General features: G+C 40.0%; 1 protein-coding gene across 1 annotated transcript in view; it reads right to left on the reverse strand.

The window, feature by feature from the left end:
• The window catches only part of LOC109466884 (OTU domain-containing protein 7B-like), a 38671-nt gene extending 29634 nt beyond the window's left edge, over positions 1–9037 (reverse strand). Inside the window, exon 1 of the mRNA XM_019764749.1 lies at positions 8856–9037. The gene's annotated coding sequence lies outside the window, so the exon portion shown is untranslated. The remainder of the gene's footprint in view (positions 1–8855) is intronic.

Below are 9037 nucleotides of genomic sequence, written 5' to 3' on the forward strand. Positions count from 1 at the left end.
TTGAGCACTTCAGTGTGACAATCCTAGGTCCGGGGGCATGCTCTCCCAGGAAAATTTTGAAATCTTGACCCTCTGCAACACTTAGTATTTCCTGCATTTCAAGGAGCAAAGTTTAAATTTGCTGGTAGACTTTACCGACATACCTTTAGTGCCAATTTTTGTCAGTCCAAGATGACTGCTTGCACTTTGTTTAATGGCTTTTTCTATATCTTTACACAAAACTTTTTGTCCGTCAAAGATGAAGGAATTTGGGTAAAATTTATGTCCGTCATCATTGAGAGGAAAAATTCTGTCAAATGATGCAAAGACAGATGCTGGCTAGAACTCTTCTTAAAGCTTCTGATGTACATGTACACTTCAGTGGGACAGGAAGTAAGGCTCTACTGTACAGTTGACAATGAATAATAACAGTCTAATAGTATGTGAATTATATCAATTGGCCAAAAGTACCAATAGGTGGTTTATCCTGTAGATTTCCTCCTTGTAAAGGTGGCTTCCATCCAAACCAAAGAGGCAACAATTTGGAGAGAATGGCCGGTACTTTTTTAAACTCTGAAAGGACTTACAGTTGCAAGTCTTTTCACATGTACATGTTCATGTCTGTTGACCTAATTTTTTTTTTACAAAATCGGTAACGTTACACATATTATTGTGGCCTGCAAAAGAGTTAGACAATACAAATAACAAACAGAATCAGTACAAACAACATTTTGCATTAAGTACAACTGATCTATTCAAAATAGATGAAGAATTTCCCAACTTGACGTGCCAACGGTTTTACCATTGTGTGAGATTTCTGCTTTTGGAACAGCCCAAAACTGACAATGTACTAAATTCTTCTTAGCATTCTTAAAATACACAAATGTCAGCTGCCAATTTGTTCTACATGACAGGGTTATAACACAGGGGAAGGCTGGCAACATCGTATAACAACAAAACCATTTATCTGGCCATTTTGCTAACACCTATCCCAAATACCGGTACAGTAGTTTCTTTGTTAGTAGTTCTATCAAGGACATTGGTTTTATCTACCTGTTTGATACCATTACATATTGGGCAATTTGCTATATATATAACGTTAGTATATAAATATGAAAATCTCATACAAGTGGAATGTTACCTGCTATATCACAAGTATACATGTATGTACACCCACCTTAAGGTGGTATGGAAGGGTGGCTGAGGACTTTGGGGACATCCTAAAAATACTACTTAGGATTACCTATGGTCATTCATTTTTTTTGTGTAAGTACCTTAGTGCAAGATGATAATTTATGCAAATTTTGATGACGTAATCATGACGTCATCTCGAGTTATGAGCCACGCCCCCTTTTTAGAAAAATCAATTTTTCTGGCCAGCGCTTTGGTTTTTATTCACCATATTTTGTTGAAAGGCACACACTAGTAATAGGAACAAACGTATGCGAGCATTTTTTAATATCTCAAAGTGTTGATTTTTTATGAATTTTTTTTCGTAAATGTCAACAGTGCCATGCGCCAGCACCCCTCCCCAACATATAAAGCGGCGCAGTGTGTCGGCCTCGCATACGATTTTAGTTTATAAGCTTATCTTTAAATAAATACCACCTTTTTGTCTCTTTCCATGAACATTTTTTCCACAGTTTCATTCTTAAAATGCTGTATATGTCGTAGGGGTTACATAATGTCCATTTTGAAGCCCGAAAGAGCCGAAATCGCCAATTTTTTGTCGCCATTCCATGGGCGCCCATCCCTCCCACTGAAAAATGGGTCATTGGCCTGTCAGCACGCTGTATTTAGCTTACTGCGGCGCTATTTGGAAAAACAGGCCGGGGATATGTCCAGTAAAAAGAACAGCCAAAAAGAACGCTAAGATTTCGCGGGAGTAGGGGTCACGTGACTCACCCAAAATGGCGGATGGCGTGTCTTCTTTGCGAGCGGAGAAAGCTGTGTGCTTTGCGCCAGCATTTGGGCCGGTAGACGATCTTTTTCACGGCCGTATCCTACGTAGATTTGCAGATGAAGGTTTATGGACTATTCTGAGACCTTATTGGAGAAAATCTGCCGGGGTATTCTGGAGTTACGGACTTGTTTTTTAGGCCTACCCTGCCAGAGGAGATTGACGATCAGCAAGATCACAACACTGAAAAGTTATCGCGCGATACCGGAGTAGATAGCCCTGGAAAAAAGCTTGCCCGGACGTGGTATGAGATTATGAGCGTATATAATTTTGTTGATTATGTGTATTTACGTTGCACGTTGTCCTAGACTTGTGGAAATAATTTTCACGCACGACGTTCTATGTTCTATCTGAAAAGTACGGACTATCTCTGTAAAATCTGTTGGAACTGATTTTTTTTGTAAGCGGCTACTATTTGCTGTATGCTGTAAATCGTAAAATATTATTGTTAGCAGTTACCGTAAGATTATGTAAAAATTCTGCTGAAGTTTGTAAGTATCGTATTTTTTAATAAAAACGTAGATGATTTTATAAAAATTACTAGTAGTTCTTATCATGTCTGTTCACTAGAACGTAACGTTAACGTTTAGTAGTTACAAACGTGTTGCAGTCGATACAAACTCAGAATAATAAGACAGTGCACAGGTAGAGACGCGTTTTTATTCGGTAGAAAATTACTTAGTATGAGTTGTCTGTGAAAATCATGAAAGAACACAAAGGATAACGCCGGCCGAGTATGAACTACCAAGCGCGGCTCTTTATGCATGCAGTGACCCGGTCCGCCAGGCCGCTCATAACTAAACCAAGATCTAACTTGTGGCTCAAAGCAGACAGCTTCGTTTCTTTTGGCAGTCGAATGTTTTTATATTGGAAGTTGTCAGATTATTTCTGGCGTTTTTGGTGATTTGTGTGGCTGCATATCTCTGGTTGTGTGTTGCAACTTGACATCATTTTGCCGATACGAAGTGTGATAAACAATGGAAACGGCTTGTGTTTTCAGAAAATTATTATTCTTTGCATTTGGCAGGTTTTTACCCAAAACGTTTTGCAAACAACTGACATCAAACGCTCAGTAAAACTCTCTTTTCCAGTGTCTTTTCCCTTCCCAAAAATTATGAAAGTGAAGCTCTCAGTTTACGTAATGACCAGCGAGCCTGATTGGTCGAGCGGCGGAGTAGCTTTTAAAAATAATGTGCACACCCCCACTGGGGCCTGGCTGGAGCGTGAAAAAAATGCACAATTTGGCGGTCAATTTGGCGGCCAAAATGTGGCCATAGTGACAAGACGAAAGAAAATTATAAAAATAGACCCAAAAGACTACCATATCAGATAGAGTTCGTAGTATTTCTAAATATGCCTCAGCTATCCTTCTGGACCACCTTAATAATGCCATTTACTTTGCCAGACACAACAGTATGTAAAAGTACTATGCAGTGGGACAGATGTTGGCCTCCCCCTGGTGTGACTCATGTCACCAAAGGTCGATGACCTCACCAGCCAAGATTGTCACATTGTGACCTCAGACAATAACATGATGTCATACTCCAAGCTCTGACCTGATCAAGTTGGTGATTACAGTACCTCTGGATCAACCACAGCCTTCTCAAAACAAGCCGGCTACCGGCGAAAATCGCCGCCTACTCAAATTTTTGCGCCGGCTACTTTCGTCAAAATTTTCAAATTTTTGCGCCGGCTACTTTCGTCTAAATTTTCAGAAAAACAAGTAAGCTCCGTTACATTTTCTCACAAACTTCACCGGCTCATTTCTTCTGACGAACTTCAGACAAATTTCTGCTAGCTTTCTGGATCTGAAAACTGCTTCTTTCTTAGCCTCCTGTGCAGATTTCTAGAGCACGAGTCAGCGTTTGCTTCTACGACCGGCCCGCGGCCGGCCAGAGCGGCCGAAACTTTACGGGGGAGGGTCTTGTTCGGGCTCGAGTTGTATCCGCGGAGCTGTATCGCTCGAGCTAGGTGGAACTTGCTTCGTAAACTCGTTGCTCACGAAAATTTATCAAGCCGCTACCTTCCCAACTTCTCCCGGCACTAGTAACATTCCTGCTACAAATAACTAGTACAAATCACGTCAAAAAATATCAAGACATGTATAGAAGCGTGTTCATATCTTTCATACACAGAGACAAATTTTCAAAAACAAATCGCCATCAGCGAGATTTCACAGCTGTTTCATTCATCAAAAGTTCTTGTCGATCGTAAAATGATCACTCATCTGTTGTCTCCACTAGTGTGGCATTTGTAGCTTAATCACGGCTAGCCAAAAATCAGCGTCAAAACCCCGGAATAAAAACACGCACACTCCGCTTCGCTGTACAAAAACAGGAGCTTTCAGGCGCCATCTTGTCATGAATATTAAGTAGCAGCGTGCGATCGACGCTGTGATTGGTTCACCTCACATGACCTGCATTCTGATTGGATAAGCGATGTGGCGAGCAGCCGGCAGCGCGGGAAGATTTTTCTTCGCCGGCAGGCTCTCGCCGGTGAAGAAGAGACACATTTACGCTGCTTTCTACGTTTTTTCTACGACTACTAAGCAACATCCTATTAAAGAAATACATAATTAAAAGAATTTTCGGGAAGATGCATATTTCTCAACGCCGTATTTTTGGCCATTTTCTCGTAATTTTCTTGTTCAAGGAACCCGGAAGTCAGTGTACCGGGACGCGGGGTGAATTTCCATAGGGCATTTATGGATCGCACCCCGCTAGAATTAAACCGTCAAAACAGAAACAAAACTTCCAAAAAGCGAAACTGTGACATTTTTTCACATCCCCAATGATTATGTTTTCGATCAAATTGACATTTAAATATGCTTTCTTTATTTTTCTGCATTTTGTGGCCGGGCGCAAGGACCGCGCGTAATACGATCGGAGTGGCAAACAATTTTAATACAGCCTTTTTCCGGAATTATTTGTGCACGAACAGTAAATTTTGGAGCCACAAGATTGCCATAAAAGCTGCTCAGAATGTACCAAAAACGATGTTTAGGGTCTAATTTTTACGATTTCCTACGGGGAGGCCCCCCGGACCCCCCAACGGGAGGGGGGCCACCCCCCTCCCGTACCCTCCCCCTGCCCGCTGCGCGGCTCGCTTCGAGCCACTTCGTGGCTCGCCTGCTACTTTTTCTTATCAGCCACCTACTCTAAATTTTTTTGAGAAGGCTGAACCATGAGTGAAAATTATTTTTAGTATCATTCAGAGGAGAAAATAATGGTGAGTGGGGACTGTAGATGTTGGCTTTCATGGTCCCTCTCCTTATTGAAATTCCATCCATCCTTTAAGTTAAAGCTTTAATTCTCCTACCTTTAATATAATGTCCCACCCTCTATACTAAAAGCATGCAGAAATTCAAGATCAACTACCAATCTGTGGCTTACATTGCTTATAATTTATATGACATACACAAGAAGTAAGTCAGACATACGGCCTATGTTTATAATGGTAGAATTTCCATTCTGTACAAGTTTTCATCAATACTAGTAAGGTCAGTAAAAGCTTTTTAAAAGTCAGCCTCTACCTGTTACTGCATTCTGTTTTGTATTCTCCTCATATAAGTTCTGTATTCCAAATTGTCACAGACTCACAGTGTAAATTTGAATAATTCTCTTCTTTAAGTTGTCGGAAGGGAGCAAAAATACACAAGAAGAATACTAAGTATGTAAGTCAGCCATACGACCTTTATGGTAGAATTTCACAATACTATACTGTAGAATTTCAACATACTGTACAGTGCACATTGACACAGTGTAAGTTTGAATAATTCTCTTCTTTGAGTTTTTGGACGAGAGCAAACATATTGAATGCCCACCACATAACAATCACAAAATTCTCACACAATGGAACCACAAAGGGAAACACTTCCGCGGCTGTCTACCCTCTGTGTCTAGACGATACCTGGGGCCACGTTTGTCCCACCTTCTGATAAATGTCGGAGGCGATAAACATCTGCAACGCCAAGTCCTCCCGGCACGCCACCAACACATTTGTAGCACCCACATAAGGACATGCCGCTGACGGATGGTTCTGAGCTGTAATCCTGCCATGCACTACACACTGTAACAGCTCGCAAGGGGCATTCCCTCATCCATCTCCACATCTAATGTAGGTTAGAGTGTCCCAGAAAACCAGCCCGGGGGCCCACCACAAGTCTTATAACGCAGATTCCTTCCATCAAGGAAAATCAGAGGGTATTTTCATCATGTTGAACTGAAAAACGTTTTGAGTTGGGGAACGGATTTTGGAAGGGCAAGGGAAGTCTACAACAGACCAAAACTAATGAATTTGGCACAATTCATTCAACATCTGGTGAGCTTCTCTCCACAGCTGCAGACTGTATACAGTAAACAGGGCTCAATCTCCACAGGACAAGGGAACTGTTGCTGCTTGATTCTGCTACAGTCAGAATATAACAGTATGATGACTGTTTTCAAGGGTTGAAATAGATTTTGGGGTCAACTTGCACTGGTGCAGTTGAAAAAAAAAATTAGTTGCACCAAAAAAAATTAGTTGCACCACCCAAAAATAAAAGGTACACAACCAAACAAATGTGTGGTAACTATAATATCCAACATTTGCTTACACTGTCGAGGGGATAAACTACTAACCATGGCAGTGACTTAGATAGTAACTTTCTAATTGATTATAAAAAATGAAGAAAAACTCCCTGGGTTCTGGGTTTGTTACCTTTTCAGTTCTTTATTGGGTATTTTTATGGGATAAGCTTACTTGAGCCGGTGCATACTGGTAAAAATTTAGTTGCACAGCACCAATTTTAGCTGCACCAACTTGCACACGGAGGGGTATTTCGACCCCTGGTTTTACAATCAGAATATTACAGTATGACGACTGTTTTACACCTTTTGGTCTTTTAAAAATTTTATACTATCCTGGAAAGAAGCCCTCCCTGACCAAATGACTCTACTTTACTAACTCGGTTCTATATATTCATTGCATTTTGAAAGTTAAAAGATAATTTTACAAAAGAACAACAGAATATTGTTTGTATCAGATTGTTCCTAAATTAATAATATAATTTATTGCTCTATCACAGTATCTTTAACTCTACAAGTAGGCCATTAATTTATTCATACAAAACCTTTCATCAAGCCTTCTTTCTAAAAACTGAGAGACCAAATTAGATATTCCATGGTACAGTTGCATTGTGATCTAAAATATAGAAATGACCTTACCCTTTTGCAACCAGGTCTTCAACATTACCTATATATCATATATTATTGATGAAAAGGGAATTGAAGATTGTTCCACTGCAGCGTTATGTTCAACCAAGGACAGACAACTAAGATATGTTATGCATAAATATGTTTTCCTTTTACAGTTTTTGTTATGTGCAAACATCTGATTCTCAAATTTGATGATTGGCATAACGTATTATGCAAAAAAAATGAAACTGTGAATATTTACTTAGTCTCACAAAAATCAAATATCAACATAATGAGAACATAACACAAATTATCAGCAATGGTGAAAAAATGCCTTCATAAATTTCATGATGATAATTTTTTTTATGAAATTGACTTTTTGTACCATGAGTAAATGACACTGCTTTTCTTTTTGTGTAGTCTACATGTAGTTGACATCCATGGCATTATTAACAAATTAACTTCATACATAAAAGAACATTTACGTATACCCAAGGACATTATACACTGTGTATAATGTCCTTGGTATACCACAGTCAAATGTTTGTAGGTCATATCAAATATCTAAATCTTGGTAGTGAGGAAACAAAGTAATTGTTCAACAAAAATTTTTGTGAGGTTTCATGTCTAAATGAATGTTGAGATTGACTTATTTCTTGTTATTGAGCATAACGTTATAACCATTTCACTACATACATTTTAGTACATACAAAATACACAAGATGCATATTACACTTACAGTTTTTAAATAGTATATGGATTAAAGATGACTGATGACCTGGTAACATTGAAACTTGAGGGAACAACCATAAGCATGACAAGATATGCTAATTAAGCAACCACACCCCTTTCCTTTGCATCATCAGTGTTGCACCTAATTGTGACTCAAACAGTGTGTTATATACAGTACAGTGAGCTGGAATAGTCACGATCAGGTGTGTCACTATTAACTGTTGTTGTATGACGAATTTTGCCTTCAGCGTTGCTATTAAAACTGTATGTATTTGCCGCTGGTTATACATTACACACGCATTCCTGTATGTCAACATGTGTTTACTGCCATTATGGAAGGGGGAGGGGAGCGCCAGACTCTACCCTTGACTTGCCATAATCGAATTCCTGGAAATGATATGACCTTGAGGTTGATGAAAAAGAAATTTCTCGAAGACTGTCTATTTCAAAGAAATCATAGCGTGGTCTAAAATGTTTATTGACAATTTTTTTTTGCACTGGAAGGAGGTCTGGACGTAGTACGATAGGACCTTTGGGACCAAGCAGGTATCAACTGTAACCACGGTGCGTTACTATATCGGACACAATTCGAGCGCATTTGCGGGGCTCAATCGTGGAAAATTGAGATTTCAATACGAAACGATTGAAGATCATGGTGTGCCACATACAGACTCTTCAGTCATCATTTTGACATCAAGATGCTTGTGGCATCTAGGTCACGGTATCTCTCACAAATCTTCACCGCCCACGATCGACTAGTTCCGCCCTCCTCAGTTTCTATTTCTCTACAACTTACAAGTCGTCAGCTACCATATCATAACCTCGGGTATTTTCCCTGAGAAAATAAATGAAATTGACTTGTTTTTCTTCGACACGAAGAAATTCTTCAACTTGACGTCAACCTCGGCATATATGACTGTGATCTTCCGTCAAAAATCTGACTGACCATCGGAAAGGGGGTTGACCACATAGACATGTCACCTTCCTATGAACTACTGTTCTTCGCTTACCTTCGACCTGACAGCCTGGAAAAGGCTATGGCGCGATCATGTAGAGTGTCTTGCGTCGTCTGTCCGTCGCTGCGCCGGTTGGAAGCCAAAGTACGGAAGAATTTTGCGATTTCTTGATGAGCTCCAGTTTTCCCGTGAGATTGTCAGTGTAGCGAAAAACATCGCCCTGCCATTGCGCATGT

Source organism: Branchiostoma belcheri, unplaced genomic scaffold, assembly GCF_001625305.1.
Source record: "Branchiostoma belcheri isolate BF01 breed outbred unplaced genomic scaffold, Haploidv18h27 scaffold170, whole genome shotgun sequence".
Taxonomy (NCBI): domain Eukaryota; kingdom Metazoa; phylum Chordata; class Leptocardii; order Amphioxiformes; family Branchiostomatidae; genus Branchiostoma; species Branchiostoma belcheri.